This window comes from Crocuta crocuta, unplaced genomic scaffold, assembly GCF_008692635.1.
Source record: "Crocuta crocuta isolate KB4526 unplaced genomic scaffold, BGI_CrCroc_1.0 scaffold16, whole genome shotgun sequence".
In the NCBI taxonomy this organism is placed as follows: Eukaryota; Metazoa; Chordata; class Mammalia; order Carnivora; family Hyaenidae; genus Crocuta; species Crocuta crocuta.
The window spans coordinates 209759-230346 of NW_027531893.1; the positions used below are offsets into that span (position 1 = coordinate 209759).

The 20588-nt window shown below is 35.6% G+C and overlaps 1 long non-coding RNA gene across 2 annotated transcripts in view; it reads left to right on the plus strand.

Annotated features, from left to right (window-relative positions):
- LOC144239297 (uncharacterized) overlaps window positions 1-20588 on the plus strand; it is a 280545-nt gene that overhangs the window by 27089 nt on the left and 232868 nt on the right. Inside the window, exon 1 of one of the 2 annotated variants that reach the window (XR_013337371.1) lies at window positions 14128-14236. The exons of the other annotated variant lie outside the window; for it this stretch is intronic. This is a non-coding gene — a long non-coding RNA (uncharacterized LOC144239297). Of the gene's footprint in view, window positions 1-14127; window positions 14237-20588 lie in introns of those variants that run through there. 2 annotated transcript variants of the gene reach the window in all.

Below are 20588 nucleotides of genomic sequence, written 5' to 3' on the forward strand. Positions count from 1 at the left end.
TCTAAAAAAATAACAACCTCATGGAGATTACTTCCCATACTATGGATTTCACCCTTATAAAATATACAGTTCAATATTTTTTAGTATAGTCACAGAGTTTTGCAAACATCCAGAATTTGAGGACATTTTTGTCATCTCAAAAAGAAGCTCCAGTGTCTGTGGTCGGCCACTCCCCAGTCCCTGATCCCCCCATGCCCTGGCAACTATGAATCAAGTTTGTGCCACTGTGGGTGTGTCTACTGCCTATTCTGGATATCTAATGTAAACGAAACTATACTATATGTTGCCTCTGTGACTGGCTTTTCTCACTTGGTATAATGTTTTCAGGTTAATTTATGTTGTAGTATGAATCAGTGCTTTGTTCATTTTTATCACTGAATAATATTCTGTTGTATGGGTAGACCATATTTGGTTTATCTGTTTATCAGTTGATGGACATTTGGGTTGTTAACACTTTTTGGCTGTGACAAATAATGCTGCTGTGAACATACATGTACAGGTTCTTTGTGTCCACGTGTTCTTATTTCTCTTGTGTACACACCTAGGAGTAGAATTGCTGGATCATTGCTTACACTACTTTTTTATTGAAGGGTAGCTGACATACAATAGTATATTATTTTCAGATGTACAACATAGTGATTCAACAATTATATATATTATGGAAGGTAACTCTATGTTTAACACTTTGAAAGACTGCAAACTGTTTTCCAAAGGGGCTGCACCATTTTACCATCCCACAGACAATATATGAAGGTTCCAATTCTCAGTCCTTGCTTGACACTTGTTACTGTCTTTTGCTATTTAATCCTTCTCAGTCCTTGACACTTGTTATTGTCTGTATTTTCTATTTTAACCTTCCCTATTGTTATCTAGTGATGTTTCATTGCAGTTTTGGTTTGCATTTCCCTGATGACTATTAATATTGAGCATCTTTTATGTGCTTACTGGCCATTAAGTAGAAGATGTTCTGAAAGAGTTTCTGCTTTCACAGAAGGCCTTTTTAAGAACAAGGAATTTTAATAAATTTGAAATGTAGGTAGGATTTAGCTGGGATAAGCAGGATGGGAAAACTCCCCATGTGGAGAGAACAGCGGTTACAAAGATTCTGAGGTTCAAAGGCATTTGACTTTTAGAGGGACTGAAAAGGTAGTGTGTGGCTGGGCAGGGGTGAGTGAGGTGGAAGGTAGCAGGAAAGGTTTCGAGAAGACAGCAGGAACTGAAGCACACAGAAACTTTAGAGGATATAATTCAGCAAATTAATTTCATTCACAGCATTTAGGGAAAGAGGTCAGGTTTTTAAGCAGAAATGTGAAATAATCTGATTTATGTTACTAATAGCTGATACTGCACAGCACTTACCGTGTTCTGGGCACCATTCTAAATGCTTTACACATATTTACTACATCTGTTACCCTACAGGGTAGTATATTATTTTCCAATTACTGTTGCAACAAATTACCATTAACTTAGTGGCTTAAAACAACACAACATGTTTATTATTCTACCATTCTGCAGGTTAGAAATCAGTTCCACTGAGCTAAACTCAAGGTGTTTACAGGGCTGGCTTCCTTTGATAGGCTCTAGAGGAGAATCCATCTCCTTGCCTATTTGTTTCTGGAAGTCCACATTCCTTGGCTTATGAACCTGCATCACTCTAACTGCTGCTTTGGCCTTTCCATCTCCTTCTCTGACCATCTTGCCTCCCTTTTGTAAAGGCTCTTGTGATTACCTAATCCAGGATAATCTTCTCATCTCAATATCCTTGATTTAATGACATCTGCAAAGTCCTTTTGCCAAGGTAACATGGTCACTGGTATCATTGATTAGAATGAGGCATCTTCTGGGGGAACATTATTCTGGTAATTAATAGTAGAAAGTATGTACTGTGATTTTCTGCATAGTAACTTGTTCATAGTCACATAAATGGTGACAACACTGGGATTTAAACCAGAGATCTGATTCCAAGGAACACATCTTTAACCCCAGGCTATCCTGCATCGCACAGCTACTAGATTTTTACAAATGTATAATTGTTTCTTTTTCAACGGCACTGCCGTATTGGACCCATCAGAATATGGTTATTATAATTGACCTGTGAACCTCCTGTGTGCTTGTAGGTAAAGCTCAATATACCTTTAAACTTGTGGTTTATTCTTTCCTAGTTTGTATAAATTCTCTTCTAGCTGTTACCATTAGTGTCTTTCTTTTACCTTTCCCCAAGGCTGGCTATTTCATGGAAAAATCCAGCTGGTCAATTTCTGCCTGTTAGTACAGGCAAGAAAAATTGACATTTGCGAGAAGGCAGTTGTTCTTGGTATATAAACTGAATGTTCCAGTGTATTTATCAGTACTCACAGATGAGTATGGTGAGGAAATGTCCAGGATACTTCGGTCACCTAAGGCCACTTGAACTCTCTGAGGCTAAATTTTGATGAAAAATTTTTTCTTCAGAGGGTTTGGTTTTTCAGAGGATTTAATAGATGGTAAAGTACATGAAATCATTATATAAAGGTAGGAGGTACTCATACTTAATACCTATAGAGAGAGATATCCTAACTACAACTTGACTGTCAAACCCTGAATAGGCTAAACAACAGTTCTAAAGTTTGCCGTTTCCTTAAGCTTAGTCAGTAAACTTGTAAGTTGAATAAAAAAAAATGCAGCCTACAATGTACTTTAAAGTTTAATATCCAAATTTATATGCCTTTAATAAATTGCTGTTGGTAGAATAATTACTTTTGTCTTTTGGATAAAAATTGTGCCTCAAATTTCCCTAATCTGTAATTTAGACTTTCTTATTTTACAATTGTGTTAAAAATAAATACAGCTTTGTATTGTTTCGAGGAAGCAAATATGCCCCTTATTAATACACTGTGTCTTATAGCATACTGAAACAAGGCTTTGCTTTTTGAATTGTTGATTAGGACTCTCATAAGTTGTACATTTATATGTTTCATGTATAACATTTTGGAAGTAAGAATGTTTCATGAAATGAAATACATACCTTTATTGTCAAAAATGTTGATCATATTGTCAAAGAAGTCTTTTTCTGTAAAGGAAAAATCTTACAAAATAATAGCAAAACTGGTATGTATACATATATAAATTCACGCCTAACTCTTGCAAGTATGTAAGGTGGTTTAAAATCTGACTGGAATCTGGGAGAAAAAGAGGACAACAGAAGATGTCAGAAGCTCATCTTAATTGTTGTATTCCCATTTCTTTAATTACAGTTTCTTTTTAAGCACTGAAGCCACACTAAGATGACATGCTATGTCAGGCCATCCTTTCTGGGCCCTTTCTAAGACAGTGGGGGTTGGGGGGTGGGGAACACTCAGGGGTTTCCTGCAAATGTGTTTCTCTCTTCTTAATCCTTCCTCTGCCTTCATCTTATGCCCGAGTAGAGTCTGGAGAACCAGCGTCCAAAATCAGCTCTGCCTAAAATCTGACCTTGGACCAGTCATCTAGGCTTTGGGAGGGGAACTGGTTCCACTACGTTACATACTGGAAGAATTGGATTGGGCGATACTGAATGTATTTTCCTGCACCAAGATTTTACACCTTATCAGTGGTATGATTTTCCAAGAATTAGTTAATTGATGACACACTGATACAGAGTGGATCTGCCAAGGGAAGACCAGCACAATCTCTTTCCTCCCTAGCATCTCCAGTGGGGAACCTTGCCATTCATTCACTGAAGTCCTGCCTCTCCCCAAATGAAGCCCGGGTTTTCTTGGTTTCCTTTGAACTATGTCTTCCTAGATGCTGTCTGTTTCACTTCTGAACCAGATTTAAGCTCTGTTCCTAAACCCTCCTGGTCGCTGAAGACAAGAGGTTTTCTTTTCCCCTTTGTTTTTTTATTTCTTCAGGATAAAGAAAGTAGAGTAAGTTTCTTCATTCCTATGCCTCCTATCTGTGCATCTGTGTGCGCCCAGTAGGGTCAGAAACCCTCTGTGTTTCACTGGCTCTCACTTTGGCTTCTTTTGTTAACTCTTCCTTTTTTCCCCCCTCTCTCCTTTATTATGACCGCATGTGGGTTATTTTCCTCTTCTCTCTCTCTTGCTATTCATTTTCTATATCAGCCAGTTAACAAAGTCAAGTGTCTTACCCTTTATAAATTAGCTCATTTGAGATGGTTCTTCTCCAGAAAAGACATATTTGTGTGCTCACTACTAGCAAATTTAAGGACCATAAAAAGGGCCTATCCTCACTTATTTCTACACCTCAATGATCAAATAAATGTTTTATGGGTTTTTACTGTTGAGATGATTCCAGACTGGGAGTGAGGGGATGAGTGGTCAAGTTATTTGTATTTCCTTAATGAATACTAATTAAACATCTCATCTAAAATGCAAGAGTAATAAGACTTTTTGTATAGAATGCCAGAAAAAATTGAAGTCAGTTGAAGATACCATACATCATAAAGTTTACGAACTTTCAAAGGACTAGAATATATCTGTTTCTGCTATGAAAACTTAGTCTTAATTCTGTTCCAGTGATAGTTCATAAACATGAAATTTGAAACAGAAAAGAAATTTTCTCAATAAAAATCTATTGTGACTACTTAGGACACATTCCAGACAGCACCTTGCTACACAGTGAGACCTTGAACCAGCAACATGAACTTTGCCCAGGAGCTCACGAATGCAAAATTAAAGTCTTCACTCCAAGCCTGGTAATCAGATCTGCTTTTATAGACATGTCCTAGGTAATTTTCATGCATATTAAAGTTTGAGAAACACTTCTCTAGAAAGGCTTAGTATGGTAAAAATCTAGAATAAAAAAATACATGTCGGAGTGAAAATGCAGATATGTAGGTTTTTTATTAGTAGATTTTACAAATATACAGGGAAAATTAGATTCATATTTATATGTAAAATTCATATTTATAAAAACAGTATTTTATTTTTTAATTTTTTTAAATGTTCATTTTTAAAGAGACAGAGTGCAAGTGGGGGAGGGACAGAGAGACAGAAGAAGATACAGAATCTGAAGCAGGCCCCAGGTCTGAGCTGTCAACATAGAGCCCAACACAGGGCTCTAACTCAATGAACCATGAGATCGGGTCCTGAGCCGAAGCCTACTTTTAACTAGCTAAGCCACCCAGGTGCCCCAAAATCGCAGTATCTTAATTACAAATAATCCCAGTTGTCTCTAGGTAAAATTGAAATTCAGAGGTATAGCTATTTACAGGTTTTTGTTTGACCAATATATACGATAATAGTTTCAAGGGACATATTACAGGTCCTCATTCTTGGGAGAATGTAATATATAAGGAATTCACTGCTATGAGTTGATAAAAGCAGTATAAGTAATGTAAGTAATACTACGTACCAAAACATCCCACAGTTTAAAAGAAAGGTGCCTTATCCTTTAAAAGAAAGGTGCCTTATCCTAACTTCATTTGTTTCTCTTTATTGTGACCCCCACTTCTGTTAAGGGTTTTCAGAAAAGTCTTAATCACACTGTTCTTTGTGTCTCCCACCTAATTATAATCACGCTATAGTATTCAGTAGAGGGCTAATTGCTTCAAAATACAGTTCTGAAGCAAAGACCTCAGGTGTATAGTTAAATGTGGTGTTAATTGGATGGCAGGTGCGTTAACTTGGATGGTGGTGACAGACTCAGCTAGGAGACCTAAGGGTCATTTTAAGGATTTGCCACTCTATTTTTAAAAGGTATTATATTTATATAGTTTTTCTGTCATGGGGTCTGAAAATCAAATGAGGTCTGGGAGAAATCAAATTATGGGAGAAACCAAATTATGGTCAAATGCTAACTGTGATACTAAGTAGATTTAGCTCACTCCTTTTGTATGATAGTTTTCTGTTTACTTATGCAGCATAGCAGCCCAGTTGAGGAGTCACAGCTACTAGACTCCCCTTGGTGATACCCCCTGCCTGTTCTATCTGACCAGTCCAGATGGGGATGTTTACATCTTCATCCTCTGTCCCCCAACCTACTATATATCTGTGTGTCCACCAATGGTCATAACCACTCCTTTATCGCAAAGTGGGTGCTTTTTGTCTGTTTCCTAATCTCACCACTTAGCACACATCCTGAGATATTTCCTACTTAATCTCCCCTACTTAAGACACAAGGGATGATAAATTTATAGCATGGCAAAAGGAAAGTGAATCAGAAATAGAGAGAGGATTGGAAGAATCCAGAATGATGTCCTAGGCATCATAATAACTTCTTAAAGCCGACCCTTTATATCTATATATATCCAGTTAGTTCATGTAGATATACTGTCTTGTTACAGAACACAATACCACAGATAAAACAGTGTTTTCAAATACGGTTGGAAACCAANAAGATGCAGATTTTTGGGTCTCATTGCCAGTTATTCAGAATCAGAATCATTAAGGATGACCTTTATAAACATTTTTACAGAAGACCTTCAGGCAGTTAATATGAACAATGAACCGCTAGTTACATAGTGTATAAATAAATACATTTATTGTCAATGATGGCTAAAGCAATTCCCTGCAAGTTCCATCTCCGTCTCTAGGAAAACAAGCAAGTAAACAATAAAATTTCCACCCATTTCAGTGTGTTTTAAAAAAGTAGAATTTTTAGTATGGGAAAGATGGATGAAAATTGTATGGGCTTGTATTTTTTTTACACTCTCCATTATTGTTCAACATGAGATATCCTGAAGGACCCTTCATCAATTAAATAAAAATATAATATGACCACTTCATAGCTACACTCTGTAAGGATGGCTGACCTAACTGAACGGTAATACAAAGGTAGGTTAATGTCTGTGCCATCATCTTTTCATAGTGTTTCATTCACACAGACATACAAGGGATAGAGATGGTAATCACTATTCTAAAAAGAACAGTTTTCTGTATTCAGATGCCATGGTATATACTAAATATGGGCTGCACAGAAACCATAAATGTCAATGAGGCCACAGGAGAACATAAACAGTTGAAAGAAAATGAGAAAGATGATGAATGGGAATTCCATCTGAGTAAACAGTTGTAGATTCAATCGTTGTAACCTTTAGGGGCTAATTAGCAAGGTCCATAGGGTGAGGCAGGTTCAGGAAATGCCCCAGGATACTGAAAATATAATAAGGTTTTTCTAATTTAAAAGGCAAGGCAGGTATTTAAAATAGGCTTACTGCTTTGGTTGGTCAGAAACACTATTTTGCTAATTACACTGTTGATTGTTAAAACATCATTAATAAATACTAAGTCATTTGCATAACTCATGCATTGCATATGCTAGAAAATCAGATGGTATAGAAACTATTATTTTTATTCCTTTGGTATTGTTGAGAATTTGAAGCCAATGATAGGAAGAATACATGTACTACATTAAAACTTATTAATCTCTTATGAAGTTTTGGTGTGTGTAACATAAAAACATTTTCACTAAGATCGCTAAAATGTTACTATTTTCTATAAAAAGGAAGAATGTTATAATACAGTCAATTAAGAGAAAAATCCTTTTATTACTGATATTAGGAAGATTCAAAGAGCCTGTCATTGATTATTAACTGCTAGTTAAATGATTTTTTCAAATTGATTTCAAAATTTTAGCTGCCAGAATTGAATTATGTTCTTTTGAGCCTTGGAAAGAAAAATCATAGTGGTTTTCTGAAGGTTTTTTGACATAATTAGAAAACCATTTCTATCAATCCATGTATCATTCTTACAGGGTAGAATTGGTTGAGTTTAGGCAAAAATTTCACCTAGTAGTCATTTCCTTTATGAAATAATTACAAAAGTATATGTTTTAGCCAAATTTATTTAGATGTATTCAAAGCAAACACTCATATGAGACAATTATATTTCTTACCTGTGACTAAAAGTCTTATGGGAATCTGAACACCCAGTTTTGTCTTATGTCAAATGTATTATTAGCCATATAACTGCTTGTAGAATCAGTACTCATACTGTGTCTCCCTCTGAGGCAAAAGTTTTCAAATGTGTATTTTACCCCCTATATCTTTATGCTGCATTGGTTGATTATCTATTCTGCTACTTAACAGAATGAGTTTTCTAATCCTCAGTTGATTTGAGCTTCATTTTATCGTTATGCAAAAAGTGTTGAGGTAGCAATGCTGCCTTTGAAATGCTGCTTCAAGTCAGTAACTTTGAAATAACTCCTAAATTGTGCTTCATAACTGGGTCATAAATTTTCTTCTTTTTCTTTTCTTTGTCTAGGAATTTTTAAGATAGATGGGAATTAGAAATTTATTTGTGGGTGACTAAGCATAGATGTCAAACAAAGTTTGGAATGAGGCTATTTAGTAAAGCTTAGATGGCCACAGCTGTTTTTGCCAGCTTAATTTTCCTTGACTTAATTTTTTTATGTTCATGTATAATCTCACTCCATGTTTTCAGTAGGATCGTTTTGCGAGAGTGCAGTCTCTGCTGTACCAAATGTTATTGAGGATATGAAGAAACTGGAACTCATACACACTCCTGGAGGGGATGTAAAATGATACTGCCACTTTGGACAACAGCTTGATAGTTTCATATAAAGGTAAACATATACTACCCAGCAATTTGACTCCACATGCGATAATTTACTCAACATACGAGAAAATATTTCCAAAAAGAGAGTGTGCAAGAATGTTAATAGCAGCTTTATTTATAACAATAAAAACATGTCCATCAACCAAACGTCCATCAACAAGCAAATTGAAGCAACAATAGACTGCCCCTTAGCAATAAAAAGAAACAAGCAAATGGGTAAATGAATGGAGGTATAAACATACAATGGAATACTTCTCAGCAATACAAAGAAAAAAGAACTATTACAGGGAGGGATCTGACAGACATTATATTGAGTGACAGAAGCCAGAAACAAATAGTACATACTGTAACAGTCCGTTATAGGAAGATTACAAACACTAAACTATGATATTAGAAGTTAGAATAGTAATTGCCTTTGGTGGTGGGGTTGTGGTATAGAAATGATTAAAAATGGATTGAAGGAACTTTCTGGGATGATAGAAATATTCCTTATCTTGATTGAGTCAGTGGTTTGTCCAGATGTATACATTTTTAAAATACTTAACTGCATACTTAGTATCTGTGTGTTTCACTGTATATAATTTATAATGCAATATAAAGACCTATGTACATGCATAGTACTTAAATGGATGTATGGATGAATTAATTAATTAAAATTATAGTCTCTGGATTCAAAAGTTTTAGATTTAAATCGTTGCTTTACAACTTCCTGGCTGTGTGACCTGGAACAAGATGCTTTATCTCTCTGTGACTTTTTTCCTTAGACAGAAGTTGATAATAATAGAGTGCTGTGAGGATGAAGCAAATTATTCTAAAGAGCATAGACGAGTGCTAGGAATGTAGTAATGCTTCAGTAATCCTCAGATATGATATTGTTTTCCCTGTGACATGAAGATACCAATTTGACTATAACTCAACATCCATGTTCTGTCTCATATATACTGTTTCTTTTTAGGTAGCAGGATAATCTGTGGGCCAATTACCATGGTGTGGCTTCTTGTTACACAAGCACATTTTTTAAATTATACAAATGAAGGTGTTAAATGATCACTTGCCATTTTATTGTGTTGCTCAGTTAGCTAGATCTGCCCACAATTAACTGTTGTAATTTCAGCTGTCAGTGTACAAAACCAAGATGTAAAGTTTACTTGAGACCACTGAAAACTTTGGCCTCAGATATTTACATTTTTTTACACTGAATTCCAAAATTCTTTGTTTAAATAAAGAGTACAGTGATGCTTAGACCCTTTGAACAGTACGGGGAAAGCCATTCGTTTTCATAATTGAAATAATAGAATTAGTAGGGGTAACCATAGCTCCAAGTTCATGTAATTCACTGAATGGAACTTCCTTAAAAAACACCTGGAGAAAAAAAGTCAGTAATTTAAATAATCCTTCCCTAGGAGATTTCTGTTAGCAGAAAAGATCTTGAATTTCCTATTAGGAGATGAAGTACCTAAGGCATTATGGATACTTGAGCCTGTCTGACCTTAATATCTTCTATTTAGTCCTGCATATGTGAGCAATAACCAAGTCATCCTGACATCTCCCAGGACAGCTGTAGTCACAATGAATGACCGGGGGAAAAATTGGTTTCTCCCACTGACGTCTTCATTACTTTCCATGATTTCTTGCTTCTAAGGCCACTAGAAAGTCATTCCTCACATTGTTAACCCCCTAGAGAGCAGTTAGAAAAGCGATAGACTTATGTGGTAAAAATTTATATTCATTGAGTCATAGGAAAGTGTTCTTCTTTTACTAAATGCAATTTCATCAGACTCCTTGTTTAAGGCCTTGTTTATTTATATAAGTATATCTAGTTTTCTCTTATTCTGCTCAGAGGGATAGATTTCCATCTTTACTTTAAGAAAAGGTTTAGATTCTTTGATGTTTGGAATTTTTTCTTTTTTTCTTGCCCTGAAACCTTGACAATCATCGAATTTATTGATTGATTTGCTTATTGATGTATTTACCCACCTATCTACTTACTTAAATATGTATTTATTTTTATTCCAATATTGTTAACATACATTGTTATATTAGTATCAGGTATACGAGGTAACAGTGATTCCCAGTGCTAATCACATTAAGTGTACTTTTAATCCCCATCACCTATTTCACCCATCTCCCCACCGACCTCTTCTTTACCAACCACCAGTTTGTTCTCTGTATTGAAGAGTCTGTTTTTTTGTTGTTGTTTGTGTCTTTTTTTTTTTTTTTGTATTTCTGGAATTCTTGAGTCTATTTGTATCAAATCTGTTAATGCAGGTCTGATTTGAATCCCTGTTTGCATTAGTTAATACCATTCCTTTAGCTGATCATAGATTGGAGCCTGTAAAAGGGAAACAGTAGAGACTGATTTTCCATTACTTAAAAACAACATAGGGTAAGGGAAGATAATTAGCATTTTGCAGCATCCGTTTATATTAGATACTGTACTAAACACCAAGTATACTTCATTTAATTAATTTCATTTTCTACGCACTTATTACTTTAAAGAATAACAGTAAAGCCATTTTTCTTAAGTATAAAGACCAGTTGGACTTTCATAGCTCCTATCCTAGAAAAACTTTTCCTGGTCTTACAAAGGAGATATAGACTCAGACCTACTGACTCATAAACTTTTAACAAGTCTACTAACTTAATCCTGCAGGCTATGATTTAACTATTAATTTGACTATGATTTAACAACTTAAGTGGCAGTTCCTAAAGTCTTGATATTTGTCCACTAAGTCTGGAACTGGAGTGAATAACTTATATTTCAAGATGGAAAAAGTTTTCTACAAAAAGGCTGCCTGTGAGAACACAACTTCAGCTCTCACAACCCTTCATTAAATTAATGTATCCAAACCATACTAGACTCCAATAAGATTATATTGGTCCAAATTATCTTCCTTCACCAACTGTCAGAAATGTCAGGATTTTCCTGTAAATATTTTTGACATCCCATTGGCAGATTCCTTCTTGGATGCAAATTGAGAAGTTGGTGTGGATAATTAATCGTTCTTGCCTTCGACTGTTGGGAAGTTGTTCAAAAGGCTTTTGCTAGGGCAAAATTCATAAAGTGGCATCGAGGAGGAAATCACTATGTACTGAGAAAATGGGAGAAAAACACTTCATCTTTTGAGTAGGCTTTTAAAACCTTCATTTGAAAACTGCAGGGTAGTTTACTGCTACATCTTTATATAATTATTCAAAAACAAAATAAGAGTCATAATTTTATGCCTTTGTGAGGAGCCTCTTAAACTGATGACCTTCCACTTAAAACAGATACAAAAGCAAAATTTCCCTTAGGTGGCATCCATATAGTTAAAACTGTAATTTGCACATCAGATTATGATTGAAGAAAACATTTTCCCCTCGAAATTGAGATTTAAAATGTTCAATTTGATAGTTGAATATTTCCTCTTTCCTGTGTTCATTCATTTTTTTGGAAATCATGAGAGAAACAGTCCCTTCCAATTCAATTTTAAAACTTATAATCCTGACTCACAAAATGTTTTCTATGTCCCAAATTTATACAAGTCACATGTATATGTAATGGTCTCGTTTGGTCTGTTTTGAGGGAATTCTGTGGTAATTTAAATGGGAGAGGAAATGAGGGTTTTCTTCCAGGCTCCATGGACCACTTTCTGTAGCTGCTTCACCTGCCTTGTAGTTAAGGCCGGGTTTGTGGAGCACAGAACAAAGGGCACTATGTGATGCCTGGGGTGAAGCCCGAGTGCCAAGTTTGATGGAACGGACCCAATAGCAGAAGCTAAGTGTAGAAGTACAGCCTTTGGGATACGGCCTCCATGTATATCCAGTTCTTGCTTTCAATCAGAAAACTGGGGAAAAATCGTGGCTGGTACTGAAGAGTCAGCTAGCACACCATCCACCCTCTCCCCCGCCTTCATAAGATCTGTTTTTAAGCTTTTGGTTCCAGTTCTAGACCTGTCAAAAGAAGGCAGGTCTCCAAAGACCTCAACTACCAGGATGGAGTTGGTACAGGAGTTCGGGAAGAGACAGGATTATAGCTAGGAACTAAAACTGAATAAAGCCCGTAAATCTCACAACAGGTTAAACGGGTCTGATTAATTATAATTATGTTAATTTTAATCATGATTGGGACCAACAGAATGACACTCTTGTTTTGTGTGGTAATTATACTCTGTGATGTATGTTTTTAGGGAGAGGGAGCAAAGGCAAACCACTGGATAGCTCTTGCTTCAGGCAGGGTTTGCAGGTCGTGGGATGGCTCCAAGCATTTCAGTGAGAGAGTTCTACCTGAGAGATGCCCCAGAAGAGAAGAGTACACAGAAAGACACAGAACACAGGACACACGACTTTCAAAATCTTTAGTCTGTGATGAATCCCACCCTGGAGTGGGAGGGCTTACTTTCTTAGGACTTAAGAGAAAACTATCTTGAGAAACATTTCCTTAATGTTATAGCTATTGGCTACATTTTAGAGATTCGCTAAATCTCTACATGAATGGGGAATAAGCTGTGGTTCCAACAATAAACCAACAAAAAGATGTGTTGTAAGATTTGGAGACTAGATTTTTCTTCTCTTGTAGAATCTGTGTTGCAGTCTATGGAACAGAATGGAGATGAAGAAAAGTACCCTGAGTGAAAAACACAGAGGCCTTTTTCTGCAAGCATGAATCTTAAAATTTTAAGTAAAGGAATATGGACACACTTCAATTCCAATTGATAAACACTAACTTTTAAAAAAATCATATTTCCTAATATTTATGTCCCTGGCTATTCTCAAGTTGGCTGAGCATGGCTCTGAGGAAGGAAAGCGCAAGACCATACAATGCAAATGTGCTCATGAAATTAAAACATGGTTTTATGAGTTTTTCTTTTTACCTCTCTTATGGTGTAATTTGCTACCCAAGTAAACAATTAATAGATTTATGCGACATTTAACTGGGGATAATGTAGGAAATTATTAGTTGTTCTTTCCCTTTCCAGATGGCAATTAATTGCATAACTCTGAAATGTTTTTTATAGTAATAGTTGGGACAATGGAACAACTAAATTGAATGATAAAGGCTATCTCATTGACATTCAGTACTTGTATTATTGAGAGAAAGGGAGACATATCTGGTTGCTTGTGGAAAGTGCCACAAGGTATAGTACTTGGACACAGAAACAAAGGAAAGCACTGAAAGAAGCCTGTGCAGTCGATGGGACTCAGGATCACAGGGGTCAGCTTCCATCAAATGCCTCTGGGGCAAAGACTTTCATGTTTGTGCATGCCAAATGCATCTTGAATGTTCGACAACAAAAAGGAAGTGATAACAACATTAATTAATTAGATATATATGAAATCAAATACACCAGCATGAAATATTGTCAGATTTGCTTTTTTCTTTGAAGCTACCTTTTTGAAGAAACATATGTTCACATACTCAGCAAGTCCATTCCAATAGCGATTTTGGAATTCAGAGAGAAAAAAAATAAAGTAGCTCTGTTTTCATTAGGATTTGAGTGCATGTAATTTTTTGGTTTCTTGAAATTGACACTGATAGGAACTGGCTTCTTTGTTAAAACTTCATTTTTAAGATCTATAGGTATGATTCTTCTTTTTTTTTTTTTTTTAAATTTTTTTTTTTTAATGTTTTTTTTATTTCTANTCTGAGCTGGCAGTCAGCACAGAGCCCGACGCGGGGCTCGAACCCACAAACCGCGAGATCATGACCTAAGCGAAAGTCGGACGCTTAACCGACTAAGCCACCCAGGCGCCCCAAGGTATGATTCTTCTGATTATTCCCTAGAGATGTTTCTGTCATAATAAATTGTGGCATATTCATTCCAAGTGACTTTCTTTATTCTGTGTTTCTTTTTTAAAAATATATTCCAAGTGAGTTAATTTTCTTTTAATTAGAATATACTTTAGTTTCAGGTGTAATTCCAAGTGACTTTCAATAGATCCTTACTAGATAGGTATCAGATAGAGTTTAGCCTCTAGTTTAGATATAATAATAGTTATAACAATCACAATAATAGTATTATACATAATACTATATACATAACTATAGTTATGCAACAATATATAATACACATTAATCAATGTATAGCAATAATAATAGCTATTTTAAGTTTTGACCCTTAGTCCAGGCCAGAGATCTTAAGTGGTTTTTTTTTTTTTTTTTTTTAATATAATGTCCCTTTATCCTCAAAGTAATCTTACACTATGGGAGGAATTTTTTTTCCCAATTTTACAAATAAGGAAAACAAATTGAAGTAGTTAGAGATAAACTCCCTCAGTTCCTATTGAACCTCCATGACTTATCATGTCAGCACACATTCTCTCTTCTTCCATCTTGTTAAAGTAGAAAAGGCTCCCATCCTCCTATGGCACCTCATCTTCTCTTGCACTTTTTCATCTCCTAGAACCTAACCCCATCAGAATCCTTTCCCTCTTATATAGTAAATGTGATATGGGGATGACAGTTATGCTCAGCTCTTAGGGTCATTGTGAGGATCAGATTAGGATATATATGAAATAGTGTCTGAACCATAGCTAACGTTGGCTGAAGGATGAAGAAGATGAATGAGGAAGATGACCCTACTGTCTTCCTCTGTTGGAAACTATGATCTCTATATCACTTCTTTCTTCTCTAGGATAAAGTATTGGCAAAGCAATTAACGGTAGACAAAAAAATTAAAGTACAACAGAATGTGTATGCATGCTTTGGGAATAGCTGTGGTTTTAAAGCAGCAGTGTGCTTAGTGACTTGAGAAACAGGTTTAATATTCTTTCATTGCAAAAAAAAAAAATACTATCATATACTATGTCTGTTGCAGACAATAAGCCTGAGTGGGTGTTTTGTGAGCTAATATGATACCAAGGAATTATAAAAAGATTTCAGATTTCTTAATGTTGTTTTTCCTCTAGATTTGCTTCTCTATTCTCTCAAGGTTTCCTGGCCCAGGAATTCATATACTAGTTTTAGCATTTCAAGAGGAAACTGTAAAATTTCTGTTAGGGGCATCTCTCTGGGGCCACATAATTTTAATGAAGTATAAAGTAAGTTCAGTATGGCTACAACTGCCTGGAAATTTTTTCTCTCCCAGTTATTTTAAGTAATTTATTTTAAATATGTGGTATTGAACCAAATGTGCTTTTATAAAAGACTTTAACCTTTTAAGTGGCATTATTTGAAAGCTTCTTTTTTGCCCACTTTTCTAAATTGTAGGCCAAATTGTGTTTTTGTTCTATCTCCATGATTTTCTTTCTCCATTTAGTTTCTTTTTCTAAAATAAATAAATAATCCTTTTATGTGTCTAGAATACTGACACAATCCACCACTACATAATTTAATAAAACATTTTTTTGTTATCACTTTATTATCTGAACCCCAGATCATCAAGAGAACCAGAATCAGAGTTCAAAAAATATGTTTGGGGAGCCTGGGTGGCTCAGTTAATTGGGTGTCTGCCTTCCACTTGGGTCATGGTCTCACAGTTCGTAGGTTTGAGCCCCACGCTGGACTCACTGCTGTTGGTATGGGGCCCACTTCAGATCCTCTGTCCTCCTCTCTGTCTGCCCCTTCTCCACTCACACTATCTCTCTCAAAAGTGAATAAACTTTTTTTTTTTTAAGCATGGCTGTTTGGTTGGAGAGTGTTGTACTTGAAAGAAACATGAAATCATCTAGTCCAGTCTTTTAATGTTAATAATTTTAGACTGAGGATGTAGAAGATTGATTGTCTTTTCTACAAGTAACCCAGATGGTTAGAGACCGAGTATTCTGTAATATCCAGGACCATGGGCTCCCTTCCATGCTGCCTCCCATCCAAACAGTGTGAGCTCTAGAAATGTAGGAAGTATAAAATAGATTTCCCTCGTTAAGCAAACATTCTGTAAATCCAGTATTCTAGAAATATGCTAATGAACATTTTCTAATTAACTCATAATTAAGCATAGATTTGCCTTTAGATCTTAAAGCATCATTTAAAATACATTAGTTTGCCTTTCTACTATAATAATGATAGGGGCGATTTAACGCTTCTTTGTTATATGATCTTAACTGTTTCTGATTCATCATCTTAAACATAAATGATGGCATATAACAGGAAAGTATTATTGTATAAGATAACCAAATAAATGTTTGTATTTGACTTGTATTTGAATTCCATGCAACGGAGTTAGCCAACTTAGGGTTTCTGCCTCTCAGTTTACAGGTGTGTAAAATAGAGATCATACCTGTTTTCATTTATTTATCGGATTTCTCAATGTCAAGGAGACGATCTATGTGAAGATGTTCTTTATTTTTTAAGTTTTATTTATTTATTTTGAGAGAGAGAGAGAGAGAGAGAGAGACCCCCAAGCAGGCTCCACCCTATCTACACAGAGCCTAATGTGGAACTCCATCCCACGAACCGTAAGATCATGACCTGAGCTGAAACCAAGAGTTGGATGCTAAACTGAGCCATCCAGGTGCTCTGTGAAGATGTTCTTTATATTATAAAGTATTACACAATTTCATGATGATATTGGGATACTTAACAGAAGATACAGGGTGTGTATCCAGGGATGGTCCTTCAAGGTTCAGCACACGGATAAATTCACCACGATATAGGGTTTAGCTCTCCACCTTCACACAGGCAGAAATTCACACTAATTAAACTCAGGTGAATTGACTGACAAAAACTAATTTCAAGAACTGCTGATCTAAACCAGGAAAAAAATTCCTAAATTGTCATAATCAAAGTGTTCATATTCCCTTCTTAGCACATCAACTTTCTGGTTATCAGGCAAGATCCTTGTAAAAGGAAGGCAAGGAAACCTTGTAAAGAGGAAATGACTTTCTTCATTTACACAATACATTAGAGTGCAGTGGTTCTTTTTGTTTTAATCTTTTGAAATTATTATTCTCGTTCTCTCTCTACACACACATACATATGTACATAAGATTCTTTCTAAACCATTGAGAGTAGGTTATGTACATCATGACCTTTATCCCTTAATACTTCTGTATATATTTCTCAAGAACAAGGATATCCTTTACATAATCTTTAGCATAGTTATCAAATTCAAGAAATTTAACATTGATACAATACTATTAATGATTCAAATTTTCAATTGCCCTCATAATAAACTTTTTAATGATTTTTCCCCCATCAGTCAAGGCTCATGTATTGCATTTAGTTGTCATGTTTCTAGTCCCCTTTAATCTGCAACAGTTCTTCAGTCTTTGTCCTTTATGACATTGAAATTTTTAATGAAGATAGACCAGGTTTTTCTTCTTTCTAAATTTCTCCCTCTTTTTCTTCAGAGAATGTTTCTTGTTTTAGGTTTGTCTGATGTTTCCTCATGACTGGACGCAGGTTATGTGTGTCAGGCATGAATCTATGTGCCACTACTGATAATAGTGCCCTTCTTAGTGCGTCCTATGTGGAGGTACCCTTCATCGGTAATAATTAATTTTGATCTCCTGATCAAGGTGTTTCTTTGCTTCTCTCCTGAGTAGACACTATTTTCTTTTTGAAACTCATAAGCAATCTGTGGGAAGACACTTTAAGACTAAATTTTGCTCCTCATTAAACATTCTCCCCATTTATCATTCATTGAGGGTTCTTGCCCAAACCATATTCAGGTTGCAGCAATGGTAAATCTTAAGTGGTTGCTTAAAGAGCATGGTGGTTCTTCTAAGAGATACTTTATCCAAGCCATGATACACCCAGTGAATTCTCCTCACCTCCTCACCAGTAGGCAACTTTTTGATGACTCTTTCCCCTGCACAGCATTGGATAGACATTGCCAACTGCCTTCTCTTTCAGCTCCCCTTTATATGTTTGAGACTAGCCATCCCTGTTTTTGTTCAGTCTTTCTCCAGACGGGGTAAAATGTGGTTTCTTTCTTTTCTGCTTAGTAGTTGCAAACCCATTTCAGACCAGTCTTCCTGTGATTACATCCAAATAAAATTCATTGTTGTTTCCAAACCTTTAAGTCACACATTTAAAGACAGTTCTTTAGTTAATTTCAGTTAATTTAGTGTGTCACATATATTTTTTGAATTTTGCTAGTTTAAAGTTCAAAAGGCAACCTGATTTTTCTCTTTTCCAATTTCTTGGAAGTCACTTTATTGTCTTGTTCTCATATTACCTAGAGAAGTATTATTAGGCTATTATGAATATTGACAGTAATGTAGATCTGGTTAATTCTAGAATAAATCCAGTATTTTTTCTGTTTAATTATTGTCTCCTCCAAAAATGAAGTCCTTAAAAATCGTTCAAAAATCATGCTGTCTAGTCAGTTGGAATTTTCCTTAAAGTACTAATTTCTAAATTAAGTTTGGATTAATTTGGAAGATTAAAAACAGACTTACAAGGCTAAGTATTACTTGCCATGGCAAAATGACTTGTAATATGTATGTATTTTTATTTACCTTGTACCTCTCATAGAATTTTCAGTCTACAAAATGTCTTAAGTAATATTATTTTGACCAACTCTTCATTTCATCAGTGAGTCAGAGGATTTGTATCTTGTTTATGGCAAATCTGGGAATTCCCTTTGCTTAGTCACAGCCAGATCTCTTTTCTTTTCTCCAAAAGTGCTGCCAGTTTCTTAGTTCCGGTCTTTAGAACTGATTTTCCAATACCTCAAGAAGCTGTTAAAATAGTCTTTGCCTTCATTCTTGTTTCCCTGCAATAAATGAGGACATAGAGCAGGGAAAACTTAGTCTAAACTAGGGAGGGGTTGGGAAAAGCCCATAAAAGGTTTCTGAAGGTGACCCTTGAGCTTGAGTTTAAAGAATGGTCATTGAAATAAAAAAAAAAGTGAGAAAACTTGTACCTGCTCTTTAAGATAGGGTTAGGTGAAGTCCTCCACATATTCCCATAGTACTTTAATTTGCTTTTCACAACACATTGTGTGGTAATTTACCTACCTATATCCCAGGTGGATTATAAAGTCAGCCAGAGGTGGCACTATGTCTTATGCCTTTGTAGCTACATTACCTGGTACATAATAAGCGCTCTATAAATATCCACTGATGTTTGAAGAAACAAATGGATGAATATTGTAAATAACAATAATGAGAGATAACTCTAAGGCAAATTATGGTGATAATTCCTTTTACTTTCTGAGAAAACTTCTGAGTTATTCATTGTCCCATTTTGCTTTGAATTGATCTGATAACTTTACTCCAGCTCTCATATTGTAAACAAGAGCCTTTTTTTGCAGTTTATTTTGTTCCATGTTTTTTTTTTTAAATTTTGTACCTTTTGTTGCTGATTTCACTGTTTAAAATGACCCCTAAGGATAGTGATGAAATGCTGTCCATTATTCGTAAGCACAGGAAGGCTGTGATGTGTCTTAGGCGAAAATACATGTGTTAGATAAGCTTCATTCAGGTATGAGTTATAATGTCACTGGCCATGAGCTCTATGTTAGTGAATCAATAATAGGATATATTCAGAGAAAGGAAGATGAAATGTGTTGATCTGTGTGTGAGGCCACCCCAGAAAGGGTTAAAGTAATATCTATAGTGTGAAATGTATTTATGGAAAAGATAGAAAGTGGTCAAATATGGATTCATGAGATGACAATTCATTTTTTTTAAGTGAATTTTTGTGAGTCCAAAACCCAAAGAAATTTATGGTCACCTTATCCAGGGTCAGGAAAATGTTAAACTCTTCTTGGCTAGTGTTTTTTTAAATAAAAAACACTAAATATTTTTATGAAAAATATATTAAATAAGGTGTCTTTATGCAGAAACACGCATAAAACAAGGTTATATTCAATAGGTTGGTGAAAATATATTTTTTAAAATTTTTAAATGTTTTATTTATTTCTGAGAGAGAGAGAGACAGTGTGAGCAGGGGAGGGTCAGAGAGAGAGGGAGATACAGAATCTGAAACAGGCTCCAGGCTCTGTCAGCACAGAGCCTGACGCGGGGGTTGAACCCATGAACAGTGAGATCATGACCTGAGCTGAAGTTGGACGCTTAACTGACTGAGCCACCCAGGCGCCCCAGGTTGGTGAAAATATTGTGACTGGGGCTCATAGGAACACAACCCTGTATATCTGCTGGGACCTAGGGTCAGTATTTGCTAATTTAGCATTTGCATCATCTTTATAAAACATAACTCCC